This window comes from Vicugna pacos, chromosome 2 (assembly GCF_048564905.1).
Source record: "Vicugna pacos chromosome 2, VicPac4, whole genome shotgun sequence".
NCBI lineage: Eukaryota > Metazoa > Chordata > Mammalia > Artiodactyla > Camelidae > Vicugna > Vicugna pacos.
The window spans coordinates 21872653-21899997 of NC_132988.1; the positions used below are offsets into that span (position 1 = coordinate 21872653).

A 27345-nucleotide genomic window follows, 5' to 3' on the forward strand; every position below is an offset into this window, starting at 1 on the left:
GAGGTGGGAAAAAAACATCTCCTGCAGACTGCCTGGGTCAGAGCCCCCTCTGTGGCATGGGTCTGGCAGGCTGAGCCAGAGCCGTGTGACCACCTGCGTGAGGGGCAGTGGCAGTTGGCAAGAGGAAGAAGAGGCAGGACCGTCCAAGGACCCCATCCCCACATGGATTTGGGATTTCACCAGCTTTGTCAGCACTTGTGCCTGGGAATGCCCCTGCCCAAGGAGCAGAGGCTGATACACCTAGAGGCACAGAGGACAGTGGTGCATGGATTCTTCCGGCAGCTCTAGGATCCTGCTGGGGCAGAAGGCTGTCACGTAGAAACAGGAGGATTGAAATGGTTGGTAATGAGGATGATGCTGGCAGGCACTAACTGAGTGTTTATTATGTTCCAGGCACTGTACTAAGCCCTTTACACTTTCTATTGCCTTAAATCCCCCCAATAAACTTATGAAGCCCTATTATTTCCCCCAAATGAGGAGACAGGCACAGAGAGGTTGAATCACTTGTCTGTATTTACACAGCCTGTGTTCCTCAGCACTGCCAGATAATCTCAACTCTCTCTGGTGTTTTTGTTTGTTTGTTTGGTGTTTTGGTCTGAAAAAGAAACTTGGTTGAGGGGAGCAGAGGCACAGATTAACTGACTTTCCCTAGGCTACAGACCTCTCCCATAGATGTTTATACTCCCAGAGGCCTTGAACAATGTCTGTGCACAGCTAAGTAAAAACCTTTCCTTATCTGCCAGATGACACCCTGATGCAGGCAAAGGGAAAAAATAAATTTGCGAAGCTTCCCATATAGCCATCGTCCCCATCATAGGCAAGAGCATTTCTGTAATGATGAAGAGCACTATAATTTTAACCTTGTTATTGGACTAAGCACAATTTACGCTAGTGATGAAAAAAAGGGAAAAGATTTATGAGATGTAAGATAGAAAGATAAACTCTTGTCCCTTAGTGGCTATTAGAAACATTGCCAAAATACCATAAACGTGTGAAGGATGACATGATTATTTTTGCATTTCCACTGGGCATTCCCTACACTGCAAGAATTTATGGGGGCAGAAGTCCCCTGTACAGCTGGTAGAGCTGGAGGGGAGAGACATGAATCATGGCCAGCCCAACCTCTAAGAAGGCCCCCCTGACCTAGTCCTGGTCTGAGGGGCATGTAGGGCAGGTGACTTTGGGCGTAGAGAGCCCACCCAGTTGCTTAAGGCACCATGCCTGCCAGCATCCTCTTTATCTCCTGGTCCAGCCCCCTGCACTTAGCGCAGCTTCAGTGGTAATACCCTGCCCTGAGTTTCATCAGGTTTAGGTGTCAGATTCAAATCCACTTCAAAAATCGGGAACATGAGAGAGCAGGGCAGTCAAGGACACACAAAGAGAACCAGGTGACACTCATCTACCTGCCCCATAAACAGACGCTTCCAAGAAGTTAGAGCCACCAACTTGGCCCCAAGGAACCACAGGAAGTTTTGTAAAAGAGAAAGGAAATAGACAGCAGAATGTGGTGTAACTGAGGCCACTTTGGAATGGTTCTTGCAGCTGGCCAGTCTGGGCTGGTCATCCTGGAAAGGACATCATCAACATGCACATCTGAGGCTCTGATCAAAGGACGTCAGTCACGGCTCAGGTCTGGGATGCAGGCTGTGTAGAGGCGTGGGGTTAAATTAACTCATGGGTCCCAAACTCCCCTGACCCAGCAGCCAGCCTCACAGGCAGGAGGTAAATTTGGGCATTGACCTCTGGAGAAACTTTTAGTAGGATAGGACAACAACTGTTGGGGAAATTGGGGGGGCCGAGATTTATTTGTCCATTGGTAGCATCAGTCATGGCTTCCTGCGGAGCCAGGACGGGGCTCTGTACCTCACGGGCCTGTAATACAGAAGCCAGCTGACAGTTAGGTTTCACTTTCCATAAATTGAGTATCAGCCCAATGGATCCATATCACTCCAATACAGATATTAAGGGAAATACTTATAGAACATCTGCACATCACTTAGGGTGTCCTGAAGAGAGATGCTATGGGAATAGGTGCTATGTAAGTATAGTCTTGTGACATATGTACTGGTGAACTTAGTGATGGGGAGTCCTTACACCTATAGAAATGAGGGCCATATACGTCGGGTCCTGGATTGAATTATGGTGACTCCTATACCTGACCAAGAAAGTACTTTAGTTGCTGTATTCTGTATTTAAATTTAGGCTGCAAATTTAAAAAACTGTTTTTACAACTCTAAATACACTTTCTACTACAGAGAATGGTGACTAAAGCAAAAGCAAAAATAGCAGCTGGCGCCATGATTTGAGAAAACCTAAATCTGAAAATGATCATTTCTATTTACATACTACCAAATAAGGACATGGGGGAAGCAGTGAGTCACCAGGGCTCTAGCATTTACCCTATTCCAACATGTTATTGGGGTATTATTAAAGATGCGATTTGGATATTCTAAAATTTACATTAAACGTGACCCCGACATGTAGCCTCAAGTTCCTATCAGAAAAATGGGCTGAATTACAACCTTACAGAAGAGTTATGGAACAGCTACAAATAAATGATTTCAGTACTTTCAAAACTTCAAATACATGGGAATAATTCTTCACATCTGAAGAATACTTCAGGCTTTTTTAATTGAAGTATAGTCATTTTATAATGTTGGGTTAATTTCTGGTGTACAGCATAGTGATTTATTTATACATATATATTTCTTTTCATATTTTTTCATTATAGGCTATTACAACATATTTGATATTGAATATGAATATAATTCCCTGTGCTATACAGTAGGATCTTGTTTATCTATTTTATACATAGTAGTTTGTATCTGCAAATCCTAAACTTTCAATTTATCCCTCCCCCTTCCCCTTTCCCACTGGTAACCATAAGTTTATTTTTTTAAATCTGTGAGTCTGTTTCTGTTTTGTAGATAAGTTCATTTGTGTCATTTTTTAAAGATTCCACATATAAGTGATACCATATGATATTTTTCTCTCTTCCTGGCTTACTTCACTTCCAGTTAGTATGACAATCTCCAGATCCATCCATGTTGCTGCAAATGGCATGGTTTCATTCTTTTTTATGGCTGAGTAGTATTTCAGTGTGTGTGTGTGTGTGTGTGTGTGTGTGTGTGTGTGTGTGTTTGTGTGTATCACATCTTCTTTATGCAGTCATCTGGCTATCCCAGTGGAAAATTAGGTTGCTTCCATGTCTTGGCTGTTGTAAACAGTGCTGCTGTGAACATTGGGGTGCATGTATCTTTTCAAATTAGTTTCCTCAGCATATATGCCCAGGAGTGGGATTGCTAGATCATAGGGTAAGTCTATTTTCTGTTTTTTTAAGGAATCTCCATACTGTTTTCCATAATGGCTGCACCAATAATTTAGGCTTTTAAAAGCACTTTCACCTACATCATCTCATTTTATCACACTTGATTCTCACAAAATCCTTGAGACAAGGTATTTGTAGGTGTGTGGTTGTCATATTAAAATACCATTGAACTGGGGATCTTTTTGTAGAGCCAGGATGAATCACTACTGGGTAGGAATAAAAAGGAACAAATGAGAACTAGGAGAGTTAGAGATCTAAGTCTCTGTTAACATATCACATGACGCCTGTACAAACCAAAGCTCTTACAGTGCCAAACTCTGCAGAAAGCTTTAGGAATTTCTTGCGATCCAAGTGTGTTTTCTTCTTCTCTGTGCTTTTAGAAGACAGTTTAAAGAGAGTTAGGGAATGTTCTGGTCTTTTGTTTTGAAACCTCTTCAGCTTGTTGTCTCCTTGTCTGCAGACTGTGAGATTGGTTGATTTACTTTAAACAGACCGAACAGCCTTTAAAATAAGCAGACTTCTATGACGGGTTGACTTCTTTTGGATGTGCGAAGATCTTTACTGAGCTTCTCATCTACGACTTGAAAATCTACTGTCTCGGTTACTGTGACACAGTTAAGAGTTTAAAGGGGAGCGCCGTCTGTTATAGCATGTTTTGGAAGGTGGTAGAAGAAAAATGTTTCTGTTCCACAATATGATCAGCTATCTGCATCTCCCCAAGGATTTTTCATGAACCTTAGAAGGAAATCTTGTTCAGGTTCCTGAGGGCAAACTACCTTTGTCAAGAGACCATGGAGAACGACTTCCTAAGATGGAAGACATGCTTTCTGTGTTCCCAGCAGCCAGATTAGCTGTGTGTGTGTGTGTGTGTGTGTGTGTGTGTGTGTGTGTGTCATGGGATGCAGGAGGGATGTTCAGGTCCTACATCCCAGGAAAATCACTTTCTGGAGAATTGTGGATAATTGCATAGGTTTTTACATATTAACTTATCACAGCAAAATAACAAAATAAATGAATGAAGATGATTTCCATACCCTCCTCCCCAGCTTAGCTGTACAGAGGGGAAGGGGTGAAAAGGGAATGAAAGGGTTACCACCAAGCAAGGAAGTTATACTTCTACCCACCCCACCCCTACCCTGAATTATCACCCATCTTTGTGCACACAGCTCACTGTGTGGGTTTCTGAGGCCAGAAAGGAGACCATGAGGGTGAGCAAGTCAGGGGGTGTTGGGCATCAGGACATCAAACGGCAGGTCATAACAGAAACCAGGGCTTGGGATCCAAGAGTTCTGGTCCTGGCTCCATCTCTAATTGTGTGTGACTTTAGACAAGGCATTCTACCTCTTTCATGTGTAAAACCAGGGGGTTGGACTAAGTGTTCTCCAAGGTTCCTAAGGGCTCCTAAAAATGAGGATTCTTTTGGTAAGGAATGTGTAGGGAGGTTGTGAAATGAAGCACAATTATCCCTGTTAGCTGTAAAGGAATAGACCTTGGAGGAGGTTTGAAAGTAATCCACAAGGAAGCCTTGTGATGGGTTGGAAAACTATATAGAAACAGAATTGTGTGTACTGCATAACATGGGAGGCGGGGGGGGGGGGAGATATATGAGGCAATATAAAATGGGACTCATGTAAGAAAGCTCACATCTTAAAGAAGAAAAGCCAGGCTTTTGAACCGAAGCTGTGCCCTATCCTTTTGACAATCTGTCCCCATCATAATGTAGCACCTTGTGCACACAATTAAATGTCAGCCACAGAAAACATTTCCCTTGGCTTTGTTGTTCCAGAACGGGATTCTTTTGTCCTCAATATAATGGATATGCAGAAACAATGATAGAACAGAGATTTTTTCTAAAGCGATGACAAACACACTGCTGCTTCCTCCCTCCCTCCTTCCTCCTTATCCCCACCCCCAAAATAAATCATTGTTTAAAAAAAATCCCATTGTCTATTGTCCACAGAGATCAAGATCTGCCTAGGAACAGCCGCGGCGGGCTCGCAGCGGCCGCGAGCAGCCGGTAGGTGGCGCACGAAGGCAGCGCAGGCAGGAGCCCGGGACCGATCCCGGCAGGGGAGGCTGGGGTCTCGCCGCCCCCACGCCCGCCCGCCGCCGTCTTCCACTCCTCCCACCCCCTTCCACTCCTCCCACCCCCACCCCATCGTGTGCTAATTGCTGGATACTCTACTGGGACTTCGGTTAGGGGAAAAGAAAGCAGGAATGGGAGGCGGGGAAGGGAGGTGGGGAATCCGGTTTCGAATACACAAAGCCTCCGGGGTCTCGGCGGCTCAGGAGCCCGGCGCCCCTTCTCTTCCCCGCGGTCACCCACCACCCTCCTGCCGCGCCCGGCCGATCAGACAGGCCACTACAGGAGAAATGGTGATCAGGGTGCAGAGCCCCACGACCCGGTGCTGGGGCATTTCCTTCCCCAGCTCACCCATCCCGGGCATCGGAACCCAAGCCCATCCCAAACGCTGTCCAGCCAGGCAGCCTTCTGACTCGGGCAATGCCAAGGCCAGCGAGAGGAGACCAAGTCCCCAGGCAGCACGTCCGGTGAGCCCCAGAGCAGGAGGGACCCATGTGGGTGCCTGGGCCCAGCTGGCGCCATCAGCAAGCTTCCTTCCAGGAGTCGCGCGACCCTGCCTCTTCTGTGTCGCGCGCGGGCTGGCGCTGTCAGTTCACCGACGATGAACAGGCCACGCGGTCGGCCGACCCTCAACCTCTGTCTAGTAGAACATCGTGTTAAGATTCTTGATGGCTCTAAAGTCGTGAGGCCTGGAATGAAACGTGAACATTGACACCTGGGGCTTCCTGACCTTGGGGATGTTCCTAAACTCCCCAACGTTCCACCTCCCCAGCTGTAAAAAGCATCAGTAATACTTATCTCATAGCAATGTTATGAGGATTTTTAAAAAGTGGTGCTTAATTTAGCAGGAGCCCAGGCTGGAGTAACTGTTACTATGAACAACCGACTCTACCTTGGACAGAGAGGGACATACAGTTTGCTGCCCCTGAGACAGAATTGGCATCACTGTTGCCTAGAATGAGGAGAAGGGGCCCAAGAGGAGAGCCAAGGAACACTCTCCGATTGGTCATTCCCAGCAGAAGATCCCATCTGCCCCTCTGTAGCCTTCAGCCACCATCCCTTTTCCTGCCCCTGAGTCTGGGCTGTGGGCTGTGTTAGGTTCTTCCCTTCTTCCCTCCCTTGAATACACATTCTTCCTCCTCAGTTGGAAGGTCTTGAGAGTATAGAATATGGGCTTTGGAGTCAGACACACCCAGGTTGGAATTCTGACTCCCCCATTTGCTAAAGGGCAAGGTGGGCATGTCATTTAACCTCCCTTAGCTCCAGTTTGCTGCTCTAGATAAATAGTGGTCATGATACTCACCTAAGGGTTCCTGTGAAGATGAACAGAGGTAATGCATATAAACTGCCAGCCGTGTACTATCTGTTCAGTAAATTTTTAAGTTTACAGTTGAAATTAGATTAGATTATCTTGCAGAGACAATGGACGATCCCTGGGATTTCTACAGACATCCACCAAAGTTGAACCCAACTACTAACAATTAGCTTCTCTACTCCCTTCTGAGTCAGCAAGGTTTATTTCCCCTTCAAGAAAAGAGAAGAAATCCAGTGAGGGCACATTCTCCCCAGAGCCTCACAGGTATAGCTCAGACATTTAAATAGGCTTATTAACACTTTGGGGGCACCAGATGAAAAACCATTTAAATCTGTTTTAGGTGTCTAGATGCTATATAATGACTAATTTAGCAACACCCGAAAGAGCCAGGGGGCTTCCATTGCCCAAAGTCGGGCTGGTAGTGAGGGTCCTGCTCCTTTGCTTCATCAGCACTGCTGGCTCCATATACATGGCTGGGGTCTAAAAGCCAGCCCCCGTGTTGACCTCACAGGAAGGCCTCACTTCCAAATGTTCTGGGGAAAAAAACCTCAAGCTAGAGTCTGCCAGCTGCGCTGAGTTAATAGTAGCCCTGACCTTTGTTTTTGAACCGGATTGAGGGGTTGAGGGGTTGAGGGGAGGGCATCCCTCTCCTCCCCTGAGCCAGCTCTGGCATTTGGCCCAGGTATAAAAATCCCAGCACTGTCACTGCTTTTTGGTCTTATTATGAGTGTGTCTGTTCTGCTGTGCTGGTTTCAGCATGTCATGGGGGAAGTGTGAGCACAGAAAAGGAGACTGTCAGATCTTTCGCTCTTGTTAGGAGATGGCTGCTGAAAAGCCTGTAGGTCAGATGGGAGGAGACAGATTACCATGTCCTGAAGGGCTCAGAGCCGTGTGGCTCCATGGATCAGGCGTGAAAGCCACAGTGGCCAGTCACTTTGCTTCTTCCTGAAGTTTTCTGGAGAGAAAAGTGGGCAGCTGAGCCTCTGTCCCTAAAAATGGCAAACTCACACTTGTACACCACCTCTGGTAGGGGTCTCACACGTGTTCACTGTTTGTCACAATTGAGAGTTGTGTGCTTAATTCAAGCAGCATGAATTAAATGAATTTCTAGATAATAGTCTTGAGCTGACCAAATGCTACTGGAAATGCTGTTCTTTCCTGAAATATCTGCCAATGAGTGTAGTCAACTCATAGTTCTGTTAAGGCTAAACAAATCTAAAATCTCCTCCTCGGCATCTATACCATTCATCTAGAAGTCTGGGGCTGCCTGTTTTGGATAAACCCCTTAGGTCCCCTGGATCTAGGGCCAAAACAGAGCTGGCTTGTCAGGAAACCTCAACTTTTGAAAACCATCCTGATCCCTTAAAAATCCATTTCTTGTTTTTGATGTGATTCTAAGTTTCAGGGTTTTATTTTTTTTTCCAGAAAGTTTTATTTCTGCTATATTTTTAGATTCAAAAGTATTTATTTAAGGTGAACAAATGATACAGCACGCACAACTGCTGGAACTGCTTTTTAATTGCAAACCAAAAGGGAATACCTAGGACAAGAAGATGCAATTACCACAGTTATTGTTTTCAGTGAATTTTTGTCAAGTTTGTTTATCTTGTTGTTAATGTGATGATACAGCAGTCCTTGGCAAAAGAATAACATTTGCGTCGAAGAACAAATCCAGATAAAAATGGAAAACGGAGTTAGCCACAGCCCACAAGGCCTTCTTTGGAAAGAACTCTTGAAGAAAAACCGACTCACACTTCACAGAAGAATATGCTACTGTCATTTTTCCCTTTATAGTACCAGAGTGTTCCTGAACAAAGGCCTCAAGGCATTATCAACTCGTCATCTATTTTTTGATGTGATTTCTATTTTCGGGACCCTGCTCCCCTCGCTCTTTGTTCCTAATGCATCTGGTCATCCATGCCTTCTACTTTGGTCCTGTTATATTCACTGTGACCAGCCCCCACATGGGGCGTTCACCATGGTGACCGCTAGTCAGACTGGCAGGGTCACTGTCCACCCACAGGACCCGAGGAAGAACTCAAGGATAGACCCACTGCCTGCAGACAAACTGGAGATCTGTGGAGACTGCAGGATGATCATGTTATTCAAATGATCTGGAAAGGAGTTGATAGACTATCCATGTATATCCAAGCCTGGGGTATTATTTAAAAAACAAAACAAAAAACTTTCTTTTCTCCTGCTGGGATTTCTGATGGTATAGTACACAAGTCCCAACATGCAACCTAATCAAAAATAGCTATATAGTGCTTAGAAATTTTCATAGCTCAGCCATCAACATTGTAGAGTAAGGAAAACAAGAAACTGAAGACATTTATACTTCACTGATAAACAATGGAGTAGACTGGCTATGGGTATGTCTTCCAGCTCAAAAGTTCTGCAGCTTAGATTCTATAAATGACTTTAATCTGATTTTAATAGTCATTTGCCCAGTCAGACATTCAACAATTGTTTAAATGCCGGTTATGTGCTAAATACGCACAGAACATTCATGAATAAAACAAAAATGTATCCCCCCACCTTGCAGTCTACAAACAACCAACTCACAAACAAGTATTGATGTACCCACAAAATGCATGCATTTTAGGGGGGAGGAAATTAAATGGATTCAGAGATAGAAAGCAATATAGTCTACCTCCATAGACAGAGAGATTAAAAATGGCCTCTCAAAGAAGGAAACATTTAAATCAAAATCTGAACAATAAAAAAGGTCTATCTTAGCCGTATGTTGACCTTCCAGGGAAAAAACACTGTGTGGGCAACAACCCTAAGAAGAAAAAAGTGTGATGTGTTTAAGGAGTAGAACATTGTGAATACAAAACTTTGCAGACTAGAGAACGTGCTAAATCATAGCCTGTCAGGGTTTGATTGGGAAATTTCATCTGGCCACCCGACCAGTTCTTAAATCCCCTTCATAATCCTCCCTCTAAACAGCCAATCGCCTTTTGCTTGAGGCTCTTCATAAGAAGGAATGTTCTACCTCTTGAAGCATTCATGCCACTTTAAGTTAAAAATATGAATTTTTTCTGACCAGGAAGCTGGAGGCATGAATTATAATCATGGGCCTGCACCTGAAGAAATTCTCAAGTTGAAATGGAAGAAGCTACTCAGATAGCTGTATTTACCATTCTTTGTTATGGAGAGTGCCAAAAACATACAACAGGACTTCAAGTTCTTCACCGTTTTGGAGGAGAAAAATATGTGAGAATGTTAAGACAGCTCTTACAAACTTCCAACAGTTTTCTGTTGTAGCAAAATTCATGTCAGTATCCTGGCAAACCAGTGATTGCATAATAAGGTCAGTTGTACCCTTGAAAGACAGCTGTGTATTTGGGCTGCAGGGGTGAGGTGCGAGTGACTTTCCTGTGGTATATCTGTGGTACATGATGTAGAGCAAGTGCAGTGTATCCACCAATTTTACAAAAATCTTTAATAATGCGAGTTGACTTACACAAGACCTATTATTGACTTGCCTGAAGAAGTGCAATGGGATTCCCTGAAGATTCTGCCAGTTATTTACTGGTATTCCTCACAGCCAGTTCACACCATTAATATTTGGAGACTGGCTTGAGTATTTATTTGTTACAAAGTACATCAAGAAGCCTAAGTTTCAAGTTCTTAGGGAGGTGCTTCCAACTTCACAACCCACAGGCAGTTCTCTCTTTAAGCCATTTATGAGCTGTTACATGGTGACAGCTAAGCCACCCTACTTGAAACAGCCTCCAAAGACTTTGGACCATCCTGCAAAGTTATAATTCTGCTAAGGGTGTGAAAAGTCAAAAAGCTGACCAAGATTAAATGCTAACCCACTTAATGAAAATCCTATTAGTAGCCAGAAGATGTTCACCACTGTAATACAAGAAAAACACCTCCGTTGAATTTTTTCTTCTCAGGTAGCAGTAATGCTAAAACTATCAAAGCAATATAAAAATAAAGCAAAAAATAATCAAGATATCATGATAAGGCTGGCAGGTAGAGTATGATGCCTATTTGGCACCTGGTTCTAGACCATAGTAAACAGACATCTACAGACCAGTGCCACAAACATCACAGCCAGCTTCTTGAGTCAGCTCATGAGGATTACCTACCAGAACTTTAAAGGAACAGATTCACCAACATGCCTGGAATGCAGCCAGCCCACCAGGACTGAAGGGATGTCCGCTGGGCGGACCAAATGTCAAGAAGGAATGTCAACAGGATGCTCTCGACGTTGCCCTGTGGTGAGCTGAGGTGGGACAACTCCAAGAAGTAGACCACAGGACTCCTTTCAGAACTTGCTCAAGCATGACTTTCATGATGACTTCTAGCTGTGGCAGCATAGCAGAGAGAGCAACAGGCCTTGCTGGCCAGAAGCAAGGAGAAATGGAGCTGATCATTCTGAGCATAGGCATCTGACAATTGGCTCTTTGAGAGAGCCCATCTGGAAAGTGCGATCAGCCCTGTGAACAGGGATTGGAGTCATAAGCCACAGGTTAGTCCTTGCCTTTTATACAACATAGAAGCAGCATCCAGTGAGTCACCAGTGTGGCATAGTGGATTGGCACCTGGCTTCTAAAATCAGACTGCCTGAGTTCACATCCTGACTCCATCATTTACTACCTGGGTGACATTAGGACAGTTTCTTAACCTCTCTAAGTTCATTTCTTCATAGGATAAATGATCCTTCCTACCCTATAGAGGATTCAGTGATTTCATGTGTTACTTGTCAGAACAGTACCTGGCACATAGTAGGTGCTCCGTAAATATTAGCTATATTATCAGTCTTTATGGCTCCTTACAGAAAACTAGAACTCATATTATAGTTTGCCATTAACAAGTCTGTGTTCATGTTTCTGCCATTTACTATGAAACCAAAAAGCCAAATTACTAAGAATGTTTGACATCAGTTTCTTCCTCTGTCAAAGGCAAATAATAATACTTCACAGGTTTCATGATGATTGATGAAATAATAGGCATAAAACATCAACAATAGGGCCTGGCATGCTGTTGGGGCTCAATAAATGGTGGCTGTTCTTTTCAGGCCCTGATGGCCTGGAGCCTGGCAGAGCTGTCCCCTAGAAGTTTCCAGGGTGGAAGAAATGCCCCATCTCCAGGTTGCCCAGTGTAATGGCCTCTAGCCACTTGTGGCTATTGAGCACTTGAAAGGTAGCTAGTGCAACCGAAGAACTAAACTTTTAATTTCATTTAATTTTAATTATTTTTCATTAAAATATCCACACATGGCTTGTGGTTAGTGTGTTGAGCAGTGTGGGCTGGGTTGTTCAGGCCTCATCCTGTCTCTCCATGTCCTGTCTGTGCTCATACCACATCCACCTTGCTGACCACTGGTATCTCTGTCTACCAGGGGTTGGACAAAAATGAAGAGAGGGTGTAAAACCCAACTTTAGCAGGTTGGTGTTGTGGCATAATAGAAAGAAGAAAAGTCAGTGAGTCTACGGGGACCATCCCATTCCAGCTTTGCTAGCTTTTCTTGGGCAAGTTACTCACCCTCCTCTTCAGAAGGAAACAGTTGATACTGACATGACATCAAAGCTCCCACCCATCATATGATCACCAAGGGCAGAGCATAAGAAATATCACACAAACTTAGATTATTTTTTAGGTGCTGTGGATTGCATTTAGTTGTGTTTAGTATCTCCCAAATTTAAAGGTAGTGTGTTTAAGTCTTGGCATATATACTAATATAAGTGAGTAGACAGAGATAAAAGAAATTGAGGCCAAGGAGAAATTAACCTTGGGGCAAAGGAAAAGGACTTTGATTTAAAAAAAAAAAAAAAGAACAGATGTCCTGTGGGAGCAGAGAGCTCCTGCCATATCCTTATGCAGATACATGGCCTTCCAGCAGCCTGGGTGAGAGTGGAGCTGGGGAACATTTGATTGGTAAAGACTTTGGATACATAAACCCATGATATGATTCATTGTCTCCAACTGAGTACAAAGTGGAATGGAAGTTCTGCAGAACAAATCTCCTGGAATCCACCTGGGTGGGAAGAGCACAGGACAAGGAGGCTAGAGACCCATGTTCCTTCTCTGGCTCTGTGGCTAACCAGCTGGGTGACCACACTTAATCTGGCTAAACTCTGGGCCACAGTTTAATCACCCATGCAGTGAATTGTTTGGACTCTACTCCTACAAGCGTGGAAAACCTGTGATCATGCTCAGAGAGCCCTAGAAATCTCAAAGATGCTTTTCTTTGCCAGGAGCCAAAAGTGTGAGAAATTACAGCAGCTCAACCAGGAAACAACCCCCTCCCCCAACATGCACCTATGTACACATATTGTTTATCTGGGAAAGGTTGAGGCCACGCCCTATTGGATATGTATCCTCACTCCTGATCTGAAGCAACTACTTATGAACCATAGGTGATGAGATCCCACCTGGTTATAAGCATAATTCTGACTGATTAGCCTTGGCAGTACCCAAAGAGTTTTCTGGATTTTTTTAAAGAGACAGAGCACAGTAATTCCTCAGACTATTAGGGTGGAGGTGGTTGTGTGTATGTGTGTGAAGCCCAAGTGAGAAACCTCACCAGCTGCTTCCATCAGTGGTGAAATAGTTGTCATCTAGGATGATCTGGTTAAGAGCAGGAAAAGGCAACAGTGCCATTCAGGATAGGAAAACCAGTGGCTAAAGAAAACTACCCAGGATAATTGGGTTTATTAATCTATCTGACTTTAAATCATCTTTCCTCCACCATTTTTGTAGTCTCTAAGTCTACAAATTGTTTTGAAACTCAGCCCCTCCTCCTCTGCCTCTGTCCCAAGGCTGCTGCATGATAAATAGCCCTCCCTTCTCTCCCCAGCCCTTCCTACATTCCTCTCCAGCCATGTCAATTCCTTCCTGAGACTAGGGTGGGAGTCTACTCAACAGTCTCTACTTGCCTGGACCTTGTGTCTAACTTCGGAAAGAACTGGTTTTAGAGAACACTCAGGGAGGGAGTGATTCCTACAGACATACCTTTCTCAGACCAGATGTCCCCTGGAGGCAGTCCTAGCTGGACATTGAACCCTGATAACGTTTGAATGAAAGTGTAGAGGCTGTAAAGCAAAGCAAGTCCACTTTCCATATTAAGTCCTGCTGCTTCTCGGCTTTGCTGAGTCCTCTGGCCCCCAGGTTAGCTACAGTGAACATAAGAACAACCTTCCTAGCAGTTTCTGTGTTCTGGTGACAGCCTGTCCCACTGACCTCCCTGGTCAGGAGAGCATCCTTCTCTTCTGTTGGGGCTCTTACAACCAAATGTATGGCTCTTTTATTAAGTTGCCAGGTCCTGAAAGTGAGGGAGGAAAGAAGTGGCCTGCTTTGCCTACAGTTTCAGTTTAGGAAACAGGGAAGTGGAAGAATTTATCCACGGTCCTTCTCTGCTAAAAGACTGCAAAATTCTTCAGCCACCATTGAGAAGAAACCTCCCTACTTCAAGGCTAGATTTCTGGTACCCTAAGGCTAGAAGGGATTTCTAGATCATGCAAACGTCTATTGATACGGAAGGTGGCCTGGGGAGAGAGAGTAAATAACAGGCCCAAAAGATTACACATTGCAGAGCTAGTCTGGAGAACCCCACAGAAGGCGGCTGGATCACCGATTTCCCTAGATCTCACCACACACACACACACTCACTCACTCACTCACTCACTCACACTCTCCTCTCTCTCAGTCTCTTTCTCTCCTTGATCATCTTCAAAAGGGACCTTCTTCGGTGGGCCTGGAAAAAAAACAGTAAATCTCTCAGAGAGATAAAGAAGATTGGCAACCTTGTGTCAGCTTCCCTTTCTTTCTTTCAAGATACTCAGTATTTCACTTTGCCCAGGAAATAGAGAAGAAGAAAAGAGAATCAGATGTTGTTATAAAGAAAACAAAGCAAATAAAGAAATCTGCTTTTTAAGGAAAAGTGCTTGCTTGTATGTGTGTGTGTGTGTGTGTGTGTGTGTCCAGGGCCATGTATTTTTTGGAGTAAGCTATATAAAAATGTAAGCGGCCTTTTCATTAAGTGAAACACAGAGAACAAGGCCTTCTTAACCTGTCCCAGTCCTTAAAAACCTTAAAAATCAGTGTGAAGATAAGTGATTCACTCTGCCTCAGATCCCGGGGCTCTGCTCTGCCCTCTATCCTGCAGAATATTCTCTATTCTGTTTCCTTTAGGCTTCTTTTGGCGTATCTCTCTTCCATTATTAGTCATTCTAATAAACACTTCTAATAAACACAAATCCAGGATGCTGCTTTCGGGCTCTTGTGCTGCCTTTATCAAAGGCTGATACCTGCATTAACTTTGTCATCTGTCTTGAAGAAACCCAGCTGAGGTCCTTAACATATTCTGTTGCAAGCCGTGATATAATGGACGTATTTCGTGTACATTCTCATGTTAAATGGAATCTGCATCCCTAAGCGAACTAAAAATGCTTAATTATTAATAAGTCCCCGAGGGATTGGTGACATTTGGGATGATTTTATCATGCTGCAGATATTTAACGACATAATGTGTATGGTGGTAGTCTTTCGTTTAAAAGAACGTTCCTTCCCAATTCGTTTTGACTTCTGTGCCATGGGGATTAGTCCCTGAATATCCAGCCCCAGGTGGAGGCAGAGGGGAGTCCTGAGGAATGGGGTGGGATTGAAGCTGGGGCAGTGCAGGGAAGACCAGGAAAAGGCCCCAAGGAGCTGCCTCCTGGGAGTTGGAATTGGTTTGGGGTAGACTGCAAATGAGGTGCTTCTGTTCACGTAGAGGCAGTGGTGGCAATAGATGGAAGTTTCTGGAAAGTCTAGGGATCACAGGACTAAGTTCCAGGTTTACGTGTCACACCAATTTGCTGTGTGACTCTGAGCAAATTACTTAACCTTTCAGAGACAGAGTTTTCCCATATATTTGGCAAGAATAATTACATACCTCTTAGCTACCATATTGAATTGTGTGCAGTATATATGAAAGTATTTCCAACAGTTAAAGCACTTTATAAAAAATATATTTGAAGATGGTGAAGAAGGAAAAAGCATTTACTAAGCACCCTCTATGTACTAGGGATTGTGTTCGAAACTTTTACAAACATGAAGCCATTTAATCTTAGTGAAAAAATCTGAGATAGGCCTGATTACCCCACTGACAGAGAAGAAATTTGAGGCTCAGAGATGTTGCCTAAGGTCACAAAGCTAGTGAGTGGTGGAGCCTGCTGGAAAACCTAGAGATAAGGTATGAAAGTACACAATATGTAAAAGGAAAATGGGTCACAACTGCAATTTTTAAGTAGAAATGTTGTCAACCTAAGCATTTAGTTGACTTATACACGATGATATGCATTATCACAACGTATGAACATTCACATGAAAATTTCATTATTTTGTCATCAGCTTATTTCTCTGCACAGTCTGATATTAAGGAAGGAAAATCTCTAAGTATAGTGTCAAAATAGGTTATTAAAGAAAGTAAACATTTAGGTTTATATGATCTTGATCTGTTAGCAGTTGATGGACTGATCACAGGGGGCTTTCCTCTCATCACTTCCTTGTTTCTGGCACATCACTGTGAGTTTTCACCTCCAGTGGTAACACTCGTCTCTCCTCCATTTCTGCTCAGGCCCTGGGCTCTGCGTAGGATGGAGATCCCATTTGCACTCAAATGCTGTGGGTCCTGGTTTTCAGTGTTTGGCCTGGAGATAAAGTTATTGGCTGTTTATGAAAGAGACACGGTGGAGCAGGGTTAGGAGCAAGAGACCAGAAGCCAGTCCCTCACCTGCTCCCTCAGTGACCTCGCTTCACCTCTTCATGCTTCATTTTCTCCATCTGTTGGTGAAAGAGTGATACACGATACGTGGCTCTCAGAGTGTCAGAAACATCTTTGTAAAGCACTGGGATATGCTAGAAGGGGCCTGAAAGACTTCATGCTTCCCTTTACGTGGTAAAATAAAACCCCATCCGATGGGTGAAAAATTACAGAACGTATATTTTTTAAATGAGAAGACGATCTTACACCTGAAAAAGGCCTTGCATGTCTTTATCAGTGGCTGCTGTACCATGAACCTCAGGTCAAAGGTAGGACCTAAATATTTGTTTAAATAATAAACGAATAAGCCTAAGCATGTACAAGATGCACATGTGGCTGCTGTCATTCATACTAGTTTACTCTCCTACTACAAAATGGATTTCTATTACTTTTAACATTCTCTGAGTGCTTGTTCTCACCGTGCACGCACGCGCGCGCGCACACACACACACACACACACACACACAAACACACTCTCCCTCATGGTAGATTAGCAGCAAGATGGGATCATCACCCCTATTTTATAGATGAGAAAACTCAAACCAGGAGAAGTAAATGGATTGCCAAGTCCACACGGATAATTAAGGACAGTGTTAGGAAAATAATCTGTCTCCTGTCTCAAAATCTGGTGCTTAATCCTCTCGACTTCATTTTTTTATAATCCTGAAGACCAAACTTTTTTCTCTTTCTGTTCTTGTACATCTTTGTTCTCCACTTACCGACAGGACAGGGCTGTCGGTGCCTTCTTCCACTCCTCCTCTGGGAACGGAGCCCTCTAAAGCAACACATCCCTGATGTCCTCGAGCAAGGTCTGCGGTAAAGTGAAAGCTCAGACATGACTGTTCGCTTGTTAAGCTTGTTCCTCATTGCAAGCCCCAAGAAAAACCTGCCCCAAATCACATTACCCAGGCTCTGGGATCTCCCAGCTGCTCTAAGTGGAAGAGCCAGTCGAGCTGCACAAGTTATATTCAGGCTGTAATAGCTGCGTCGTGATGCTCTCACAGACAAGCATTTGCTTTGTATGTGCTTCTAAAGTGTACCCAGGCTTACGCACCAGAAGGACGAGCGTGGGTTGAGCACCAAAGAGCAGTTTAAACTGATATTCTTTTCCCTTCCTGTGGGGAATTAAATTGCAAAGATTATCAGAGACTGATGAAGAAACAGAAAAGCCGCAGCTGATGAGGCACTAACCCCATTTTTAACACACATTCAAGAGTGACTAGTACTCTGCATGCTCCTTGCCAATCCAGGTAGCTTCAAAATTCCTTCCAAGGATGAACCTTCCCGCCCCCATCCCCATGCCCAGTATCACTCTGCAAAAAAGTTCTACTGAGATTTTTAACCAGGGAGACAAAGGAGGCTGCAAAGGGGAACCCCAGCATGATGGATAGACGGCTGGCCTGCTGCTGCTGCTGCCCAAGGTCTGGCGGGTGAAGCTCAGATGGAGAGGATGGGCCCTCTCGAAGATGCTTCTGTCTTCCCCACTTTAGCTGCTACTGCCAGGGCCAGCATCCCTGAGAAGTTGCCCTGTAAAATGAGCAGCTACTTTTCAATAGCTGGCTCCCAGCTGCTCCCCACCTCTGTGGCTGCTGTTGACCCGACAGAGCCAGCCTGGCTCGGCTCTCCATGCTGAAGACCTATTGGGAGCCCAAGCTGGAAGGCACAGGTGGGCAGAAGCAATGTGGGTAGTCTGGGTGGCATGCCTGCTCCACCTGCAGAGTCTCCTCCAGCTTTGGGTTGATGGGGTGAGAAATTTGAGGGTTGGGTGTTCTTCCCAAACATCTCAGTCTCTCTTCCTTTTCCTGTATAGCCCGCACCCCTTCACCCACCCTAAAGCCCTGCCTGGAAACAGAACACTGCAGCTGGCCCTGCCCCCAGGAGCCAGAAGGGCCAGGTCTGGCTCGGAGCCAGGCTCTGAAGAACCGACAAAGGGCAGAGAGAGGCGATGGGTGGGGCATGCGTTACACATTCAAAGCCTAATTTTGGATCAGTCATACTTGTAGCCAAGCCTTAAAGATCACTGAGGCCCCAAGATGAACCCACAGCTCGGAGGGGGGTCCTGGGTGAATCCTCAGCTCTCTTGCCCACACACTGCTCTCCTTAGTTAGAGCGGCTCAGTCAGGCTTGTTTGGATTTTCACTGGTGGTTTTTTTAAAGCAACATCAATTGTCTCTCTGGCGCTAGCTGAGGGCAGGGTGCATGTCCCACACTCATCTCGCTGTCCACGATCACAAGACTGTCCCCGCTGAGATGCTGACCGGAAGCCGGGGTCTCATGCCCCTGCCCCCCAGCTTAGGCCTAGGACATGCCATCCTGCTTTGAGGTGGCACCAGCACAGACAATAGGCCAGCAGGGAGAGGGCAGCCACAGGTGATGGAGCGGGCGCCTTCCTCTGAACAGTAAAAATGACCCTCTCTGACATGAAAGAGAGAAGAGACAGCTGGCCTCTGGGAGCTACTGGAGCAAGAAGGGAGGGCTGCTCTCGCTTCTTCCAAGGGTGTGGGCACTTCCTTCGGAGGATTGGCGGCTGCCAAGAGCAGGCTGTTGCCTCCCTGGAACTCCGGGTATCAGGATGCTTGTTTGCAGAGCTGGCCGGCCAGCAGCCTGGAGCAGCTGGTTGTAATTATGCGTTGCAGCTTCAGAGGAAGTTGCTGGCTGCGGGAGCGTGTGCTGGGCCTGGCTGCACACTGGCTGCTGGGCTTAAGGGAACAATGGAGATGGAAACCAGTGGCAGCAGGGGAAGGGGAGGAGCAGGACAAGGGTGAAGACAGGCAGAAAGAAAGGGCACAAGCTGCTCCCACCGCTCCCTGGGCTGAATACGGAGAAACCCGTGTCTGCACACCAAGGACCCCAGCTCTTGTTCCCAGACTTAGAACCAAAGTCTGTGCCCCTGAACAGCCTTCTGACTTTTTTTTCCAAAGCTGTACCTGCTGAACGCTGGATTTCAAGAAGTGTGCCGGGCTGACATATTGAATAGCACTCCTCAGCTGTTTAATCTAAATTGACTGCATCTTTGTAGCAGCTGGCCACAGGGAAAAACAAAAGAATTCATGATGAAAAAGGCAAATCTCTCCTGACTAGCAAGTGCTGCAGCCAGAGCAGCCGCTGTTAAACATTTCGGTACCATGCTTAATGCCGTGCCCAGATGCGGACATCGGGGGGGGGGGGGGAGGAAAAACAGCAACTTTACAGAAGTGAAATGTGGGTTAATTTACAAGTTTTTTTTTTTTCTCCCGGAAGGAGAAAAACTTATTAATGCCTGGTTCTTTATACTTTCCAAGATTTCTCTGGTGTTTCCTAATTAGAAGGTAGATGGGAAATGAACCTAAGGGAGCAAGTGGGGAAAAGGAGCGGGGGGACTGTCTTCCTGCTGCTGTTTGGCGCCCGCAGCCTCACACCAGCAGGGATCTCCCCTCACACATACAGAGGCTCCCATAGGTTTCTCCCATTTCTCGGCATTTCCTTCCTGCCTTCCATCAGGAGGTTGCCTGCAGCATTCACAGGGCTTGGAGTCCCCCAACAAAGTATTCAAAATCCTGTGTTTTTGCCAGCTCAGGGAACGATTTCAAGGCTCATATCAGACCAGCCCAGTGGACAGGCCTGAGATTCCCGTGGCCTCGTGTTGACCCCTTTCCACTTGTACAACTCCTGATTTATGTCGCTTTAAAGGGGCGGGTGACTTACCTGGTATAAGGCACCCTTGATGTATAAAGTAACAGCCATGCACCATGACATGTGATTGGCTTGGGCTGGTCAATGAGGAGGCAATTTCATTATCTTTCCCCCTTGTCCATTGCTTCGCACATGGTTACTTGACATGCTATCCATCAGGAGGCGTGAATGCAGGTAAGTGCCAGCCTGTGTGTGGGCATGGCAGCCTTGTTCCTGAGTGATTAATGGAAATGCATGATGACACTGTTCTCTTTGGGACTGATTGCTAGAATCTCCTTATTGCCTGGGTGGAGATATTATGGCGACAGGTCAGAAGGATTTTTCCAGTAGGATCCAAGTGGGCATTATTTTTAATTCCGTTTCCTCTTTTTCTTCCACATCAGATTTTACATTTTCTAAACACTCACAGACACACAGACATATACATACTGTTAATTCTTAGAGCCATGAGTGCACATACAGTAGCCACTAGCCATTTATGACAATTTAAATTAATTAAAATGAAGTAAAATTGAAAATTCAGTTCTTCAATCATTCTGAGAATATTTCAAGTGCTCTGCAGCCACATGAGGCTGGGGGCTACTGTACTGGACAACACAGAGTTACCGAACATTTCCATCACTGCAGAAAGTTCTATCAGACAGCCTATCCTAGAGTATCTATTTGCTCTTATATCTCAAGACTCTCATCCCTTTCACAATCCTTTACCATTAGTTTTTATGAAGGTGACAATTATTTTTTTCTTTAACGACAACTTAAATCAAACTAATTAGCTCCTTTTAGGCTCTTAAGGGAAAGTTCCCCAGCTGCTGGGCTGGTAAAACCTTCTCAAATAGTTGAACAGGGTGTGGCGTCACAGACATTGAAAGGACCTAAAGTCCACAGGATTTTAGTCTCAGGCAGTCTTGACCCTAACCTATTCCTGTAGATAATTTTCCTAGACAGTCCTTAATCATCATAGGAGAAGCTACTGCAAGGCTAAGTGGTGAGTCAAGAAAGATACCAGGGTATCTCCATAAAAATTTGCACAATAACTAGAGAGTAATAAATCCTTTAGAACTACAAGGTAGACCACACTGCAAGTTCCTGCAGCTAGGCTTTGAAGTTAGGCAGAGATGCACAGAGCAATGAAGCACTTTGATGCAGCTGGAAGCACCTTCAAAGCTTCTGGGGGAGAGATTAGACAGCTACCTGTAACCGATTGTTCAGGTCTTTGTGTGTGTGTTGGTGGAGGCGGGGCCTGGACCACACAAAAATTAAACAAACCACAAGCTACGCTGGAAGCACTGTCCCCAAACTACCTACAACCACAGGAAGGATATTGAACACTTTTGCTGGAAACTTAAAAATTCCACTCAGAACTTTTATTTACTTCTTTTATTTTCTGATTTAGAACAGAATCTCACTGGCAACTGGTATATCCTCTTGACCTTAAAATTTTGACATTTCAAATCCTTTTTTTGAAAAATTTCCAAACCTGCTTTATTCTCATCTTTAACTGGCATGATACACTTTGTATCTTATCAACAAGTTAGACAGCCTGAATGCAAACTATATTCTGAGCCTCCTCCAATTTAATTTAAGATGAAAGTGTCCACAGTACAGGCTCCATGACCGTGTTATTACACACAGATTCTTAGGGACTTTCATTTGGCTGCATTGTGGTGAGGGTATGGGTGGGTGACGGCACATTCCTGGAAGCAGATGAACAGGATATTACCCAAGTCGCTTTCTTAGTCCAAGCTACTCTGTCACAAAGCAGCTGTTAGGTGTCACAGCCACAAACCTGGGCTACCCACTGGCCTGATTTTCCCACTTCTCTCAAGGAATAAATGTAGACCTGGCCTTGTTCGAAAGTAAAAGCTGAAACAGAGAGGGAGAATAGGAAAGAGACAAGACTCGTCAATCCAGCTTGGGAAGTTTCAGAGGATAGGAGTTAGAAATGTTTCTGAATTCGAGATCCTGGCCCTTTCTTTCCAACGCCAGTAGGGAATGTGGGTGGGACTAGGGGAAAGGAGTCCTGCTGAAGTTTCGGGAAGATCCTGTGGGGGCGGTCTCCTGATCAGGGAGGCAGGGAGACAGTGTGACAAAAGCTGCCAGCCTGGATACCAATAAGACCTAGTCCCTTTTCAGCCTTATCCCATGCCAGGGGGCAGACCCCGTCTTGGAGGGAATCAGCTCCAGGCCTAAGCAGCATCTCTGACAGGGTGGTTTGGCCCCTTTCAGAGTTGCTGAGCCTCCTGTGGCAGCGACACATCTGGGGCTACAACTTTCTTACTCGCTCTCTCTTTTTTTTAAATTTAAGTCTAGTTGATTTATAAAGTTGTGTTAGTTTCTAGTATACAGCATACTGATTCAGTTATACATACATACATATATATACACTCTTTCATTATAGGCCATTACAAGCTCTTTGTGCTGTGGAGTAGGACCTTGCTGTTATCTATTTTGTATATAATAGTATCTGGCTCTTCTTACCCTAGAGGCCTCCTCATTCAAGCTGGGAATCAGGCTGGGGGAGGGGGAAGCTGGAAGATGTCTTCCAGCCCGTTGCTGGTGGAAGCAGCCCCACTGTTTCACTCAGAGATCAACAAATGGCACCTTGGTCCTCGGTGAACAAATCCTCTGGAAGTGGAGCTCCTTCATAATGAAGCTGGCTGTTTTCTTCTTTCAGTCTTCATAAATCATGTGCGCCAGTAGCTGGCATGACTCATGTGGCTCGGCAGCAAAGCTCCTGCTCAGCCACACAGCTGCACGGGACAAAAATACCTCAGTGAATAAAGCGTGTTTGTCCTGCAGGATTTGGGGTATAAATACGAAATCAGCAAATATGTTGGGGTTCCCCAGCCTCGCGTTTCTGACTCTCATAACCCCTTGGCTGCCTCCTCTGTCCCTTCAGCTGCCCCATGTCAGCCTCTTTCCCCACTTCCTTGCTTTTGTCAAGGAAGAAAAAGGTCTGATCAGGGTCACTGTCATCTACGGATTGTCTGATTCCTTGATGAGAGGAACTTTTGTCTCAGTGACTTGAGGTCAATGCGGAACCTCAACCAAGCAAGTATACTCAATCTTTTCATTCTAATGGAATAATGAAAGACGTCCCCCTTGTGAAAGGACTTGCAAATGGATGGGGGTGACCTGGGATGCAGTGAAATCACGGACATGTAACCCCAACACTGAGCTTGCACTTGGTGTGCTTGGGGGCCCCTGTGGGATCAGAAGTGCCTTCTGTCTCTCCTCTGTGGGTAGTCTGTGTCCTTGCAGAGACTTGTCCAGGCCAAGCTCAGTTCCAGCCCCTCCAGACCTGGTCTGGGGCTGCTGGAGTGACCAAATCAGGTGGAGTCCATTCTCCTACAGTCCAGGCCACTCCCGCAGGCTTCTTTAAACCTTTTCTCTGGCCAGTGCAGATTCGCCCTGAGGGTCCCACCCCCTCTTAATCTCCTCTCTATCTCAGAACTTCCAGAATCTTGCTTTCAGGCAACCTACTTATATTCTTTTGGTTAATACTTACTAATTTTTCACCATCCCCACTTCTTCTCTGTCCTCTTTGGATGGGTCCTGATGATTTCTGTGTTGCCGCTTCATTGGATAATGAAGTTTCTGACACTGAAGTGTGCTGTTGGAAGGCATTTTGCCTCATTAATGGAGGTATTACTGTAAATGTGGGTCACTTAATATCTGTTAGGTGACATATCTCATTTACCTTCAGACTAGGGTATTGTTTAATATGTATTTAGGGCTTTGGCTTTAAGAGATGTATTTTTTTAATTAAACACATATTTTGAGTCCTGACATCTGACATGTTTTGCCTATATATAAAGTGTTTATATAATTTGCCTATCTAAGTTCAGTGAAGTATAAAGTACACTAATGAACGATAGTAAATCACTCCACACATATAAACCTCTGTTTATTTGTGGCTGGACCAGAAACAGCCTAAAACTTTTCTAACATTCTAAGCACTATTGCTTTCGGATATGCTTACCCCAATATGCAGGATAAATCCTTGGCTTTAGGACAGATTTCCAGCCACATTGCTGCTTTGGGGGCTTTAGATGTGGAAAAACCAGGAGAAAGGTGGGAAACAGGACGTTCTCAGTGATCATCCTTTCTCTTTGAACGACCCACTGACTTACTCAGGGAGGCATCACCTGATGTGGGGAGAGAGAATGGACTTCAATGTAAAAGGGAACTGGATTTGAATCTATTAGCTTGTGACCTTGAATGAGTTGCTTAACCTTTCTAAGCCTCACTTTTCTCAGCTTTAAAAAAGTGGATGCTGATACATGTTTCCTGGGTAGGTTGTGAGGTGAAAGCACTTAGCCAATCTCTGTCTATAACGGGATTCAATAAATGCCAATTCTCTTTTTATTCCGATCTTAGCATAGATATCTCTATTAGATAAACCGTTTTTAGCAGATAATATGAGGAAGTATTTTTGTCCTGCCCCCACCACCATGAAGGTGATTAAGCTAAATCATCAATTACGATGTGCATCTAGAAAGTGACATTCGTTTCACACTGTGGATATCACAGCAGCAAGCCACTGCCCCAAGACTCATTTCTCTACTTACCAGCAGTGGTCACATGGAATCAGTCCTGTGGGGAAGAGTGCCAGCCAGGCTTCAGGTTGGAGCAGACCACGTGAGGCATACACCCACCTGCTACAACCAGTTCCATTTGGGGATACGTTTGAAAGGCCATGGAGAGTTACTTGCCACCTACCCACACATCTGCCAAATTTCTCCTCAAGTACTATCGTGAAAGGTTCATTCCTTTTGTTTAAGAGCTTGTCAGTAGCAAACACACAAGTCAAGCTAAGGATTTTAAGGAATGGAAACATCTTGGCTTACGTACCTTGAAAGTTTAAGAAGATGACTGACTTTGAGTGCGTCTGGAGCACATGTCCAGCTACTAAACCAATAACTCTGGCTGGAACAGGCAGAAATTTCATTGGTTAGACTTCATAAGCCTTTCCCTGGAGCAGTCCTACCTAAACTACATGGACACAGAGTGAGTCTGGGGAGGATTGCCAAAACAAGAAGATTGGTTTCTGGGCAGACAAATGCAATAGATGTTGCCTACAAGCGACTACAGAACAGAAACTACTGCGGGAGTGTCAACACATGATTCCAGGCCGTCAGCTTGTTCATCAGTCAGGGACCAGTTAGGAGATGGAAACTCCCTAGTTATTTTAACAGGGAGAATTTAATAGAAGGAATTCATAACTAGGTACAAAGTTGTTAACAAGGTAGCTAAAAGTGTTAAAAAGAAGATATTAACATACTCAGGCTGGCAGAGGGAAGGGAAGAGGGTGGGACTATTAAAATCTAGAAGCTTGGAGATGCCCTATGGACCTACAACTCACTTCTGGAGAGGGGTGATGCTTGGCTGGTATTGGTGACTAAGGATGCACAATGTGGCTGGTTCTGTAGGTTTTGAACAAACTGAATCCTGGATTCACTCACTGCTATGGGAAAGAACTGCTTCTGCCGAGTGAAGAAATGTGGCTGCGGCTGCTCGCAGCAGTGGCATTCAGACATCAAGCCAATAGGGAGCAAATGGAAAGGAGTTAATCCCTTTTCCTCCTCCAGCATTACAGGCTCCCTCTAATGCTCACAGAGCCTAATATGGAGCTGCTGCCAAAAGAGGATCATGGTTTGCAGAATCCAAGTCCAGCATCATAAAGCCAAGAAGATAAGGGCAGGTGTGGGGCTGAGAGACTGACTTCTTAACCGGGAGTAATCACACTTTAGAGTGCAATGGTTACTTCCTTCAAGATTAGCAGACAGTAAGTGTACTAGAGACATGGAAGTTTGGATGGCACTGAGTAATGCTTGGAGATATGAATCATGATCCTCTCCTACTTCAAATTTCCTTATTCCTTGGGCAGAGCAGACGTGGTGTCAGAAGGACTATAGTAACTGTGACCAGAAAACAAAGGGACGACATCCCCCAGGAAAGCATTTCATTAACTTGAGTTATTCTTTCATGTATCCATGTGACAAGTGGGTCAAGCTTTTCCTTTTCTCTCTAGGCTGTAGGCAGTCAAGGTGTTGGTAGTTACTGAGCCATGTTGATCAAAGTTCAGCTGAAACTTTCCTGATGACTAAGCATAAACAATCTTGCCAGAGGAAGGAGCTGGTGTGTTTACACAAAATGTTTGTCCTTTTCCTAAAGTAAGATTCTCCTCTTGGTCAAAATTTTTCATTAACTCTGTCACCTGAGATTAGCTCTTGAAACCCTGACATTTCAGACAAACTGAATTTCTCTAGTTATTCCAACTATACTAGTATGACTACTTTGGTCAAAGCAAGTTTGTGTGTGTGTGTGTGCATGCATGCATGCACGTGTATGACTTAAGTCCAGGTAGAAAGTACATACTCTGTGTAAGCAATAAATGTCAGAAACATCAAGTACAATTTGCTGAACTTTAGCAGAACAGTTATTAAGCTATACAACCCTTTCCTTTGCTCCAGCAAATTGTGAAGACTCAACTTTTCAAAAAAGGAGAAAAGTTGAAGAACACTATGAAACCATGAATCCATTTTTGATTTATTGTTAGCAAAAGGCTGTCATCAAAACAAAGTTTATGCCTATTAATAAATGAGCCATAAATAACAATGGTTCCCAATACAAATACACTTCCAAGGGCAAAAAATTATGGAGAAAGGAATCTGTCCCCACAAGTGACTTTGAGCCTAATAAAAATTGTAAAAATACTCTAATTTATTTCAACTAAATGCTTTATAGTTTTCAAAATGCTTTCACATCTATCTCCCCATTCAGTCCTCACAGGGACTATGTGAGGTGGATAAGATTTATCATTCAATTTTACAGATTGCAAAAACAAAAAACAATGGAGGCTCAGAGACGCTGAAGCAATTTGTTTAAGTGGTAAATTGTGGAGCTGGGTCACAAACCAGGTTTTCTAAATTGCACATTGGCCCTCTTTTTATTGCTGCTTCTTTAACTAACTCTATGGTCAGATTTCAAAAATATGTAGTAAAAATATGTGTAAAAGAAAATGATCATAGCCTAAAATTTCCTACATGTATAAAGTAGTAAGATCTATCCCATTAGATAGTACTGCATCTAACACATAACTTCCTGGTAATTGGGAAGCAAGATTTGGAATTTGAGAAGAAGAATAGCTAACATTTATTGTTACTACTTGCGAAACT

At 44.5% G+C, this 27345-nt stretch overlaps 1 protein-coding gene and 1 long non-coding RNA gene across 8 annotated transcripts in view; one reads left to right on the forward strand and one right to left on the reverse strand.

Moving 5' to 3' along the window:
- The window catches only part of MAML3 (mastermind like transcriptional coactivator 3), a 562009-nt gene that overhangs the window by 91618 nt on the left and 443046 nt on the right, over positions 1-27345 (forward strand). The gene's annotated exons all lie outside the window — the stretch shown is intronic.
- Positions 15718-17379, reverse strand: LOC140685502 (uncharacterized). Its single transcript, XR_012058750.1, has 3 exons — positions 17212-17379; positions 16463-16512; positions 15718-16379 (listed from the first exon to the last, which is right to left on the reverse strand). It is a non-coding gene; the product is annotated as an uncharacterized lncRNA (long non-coding RNA).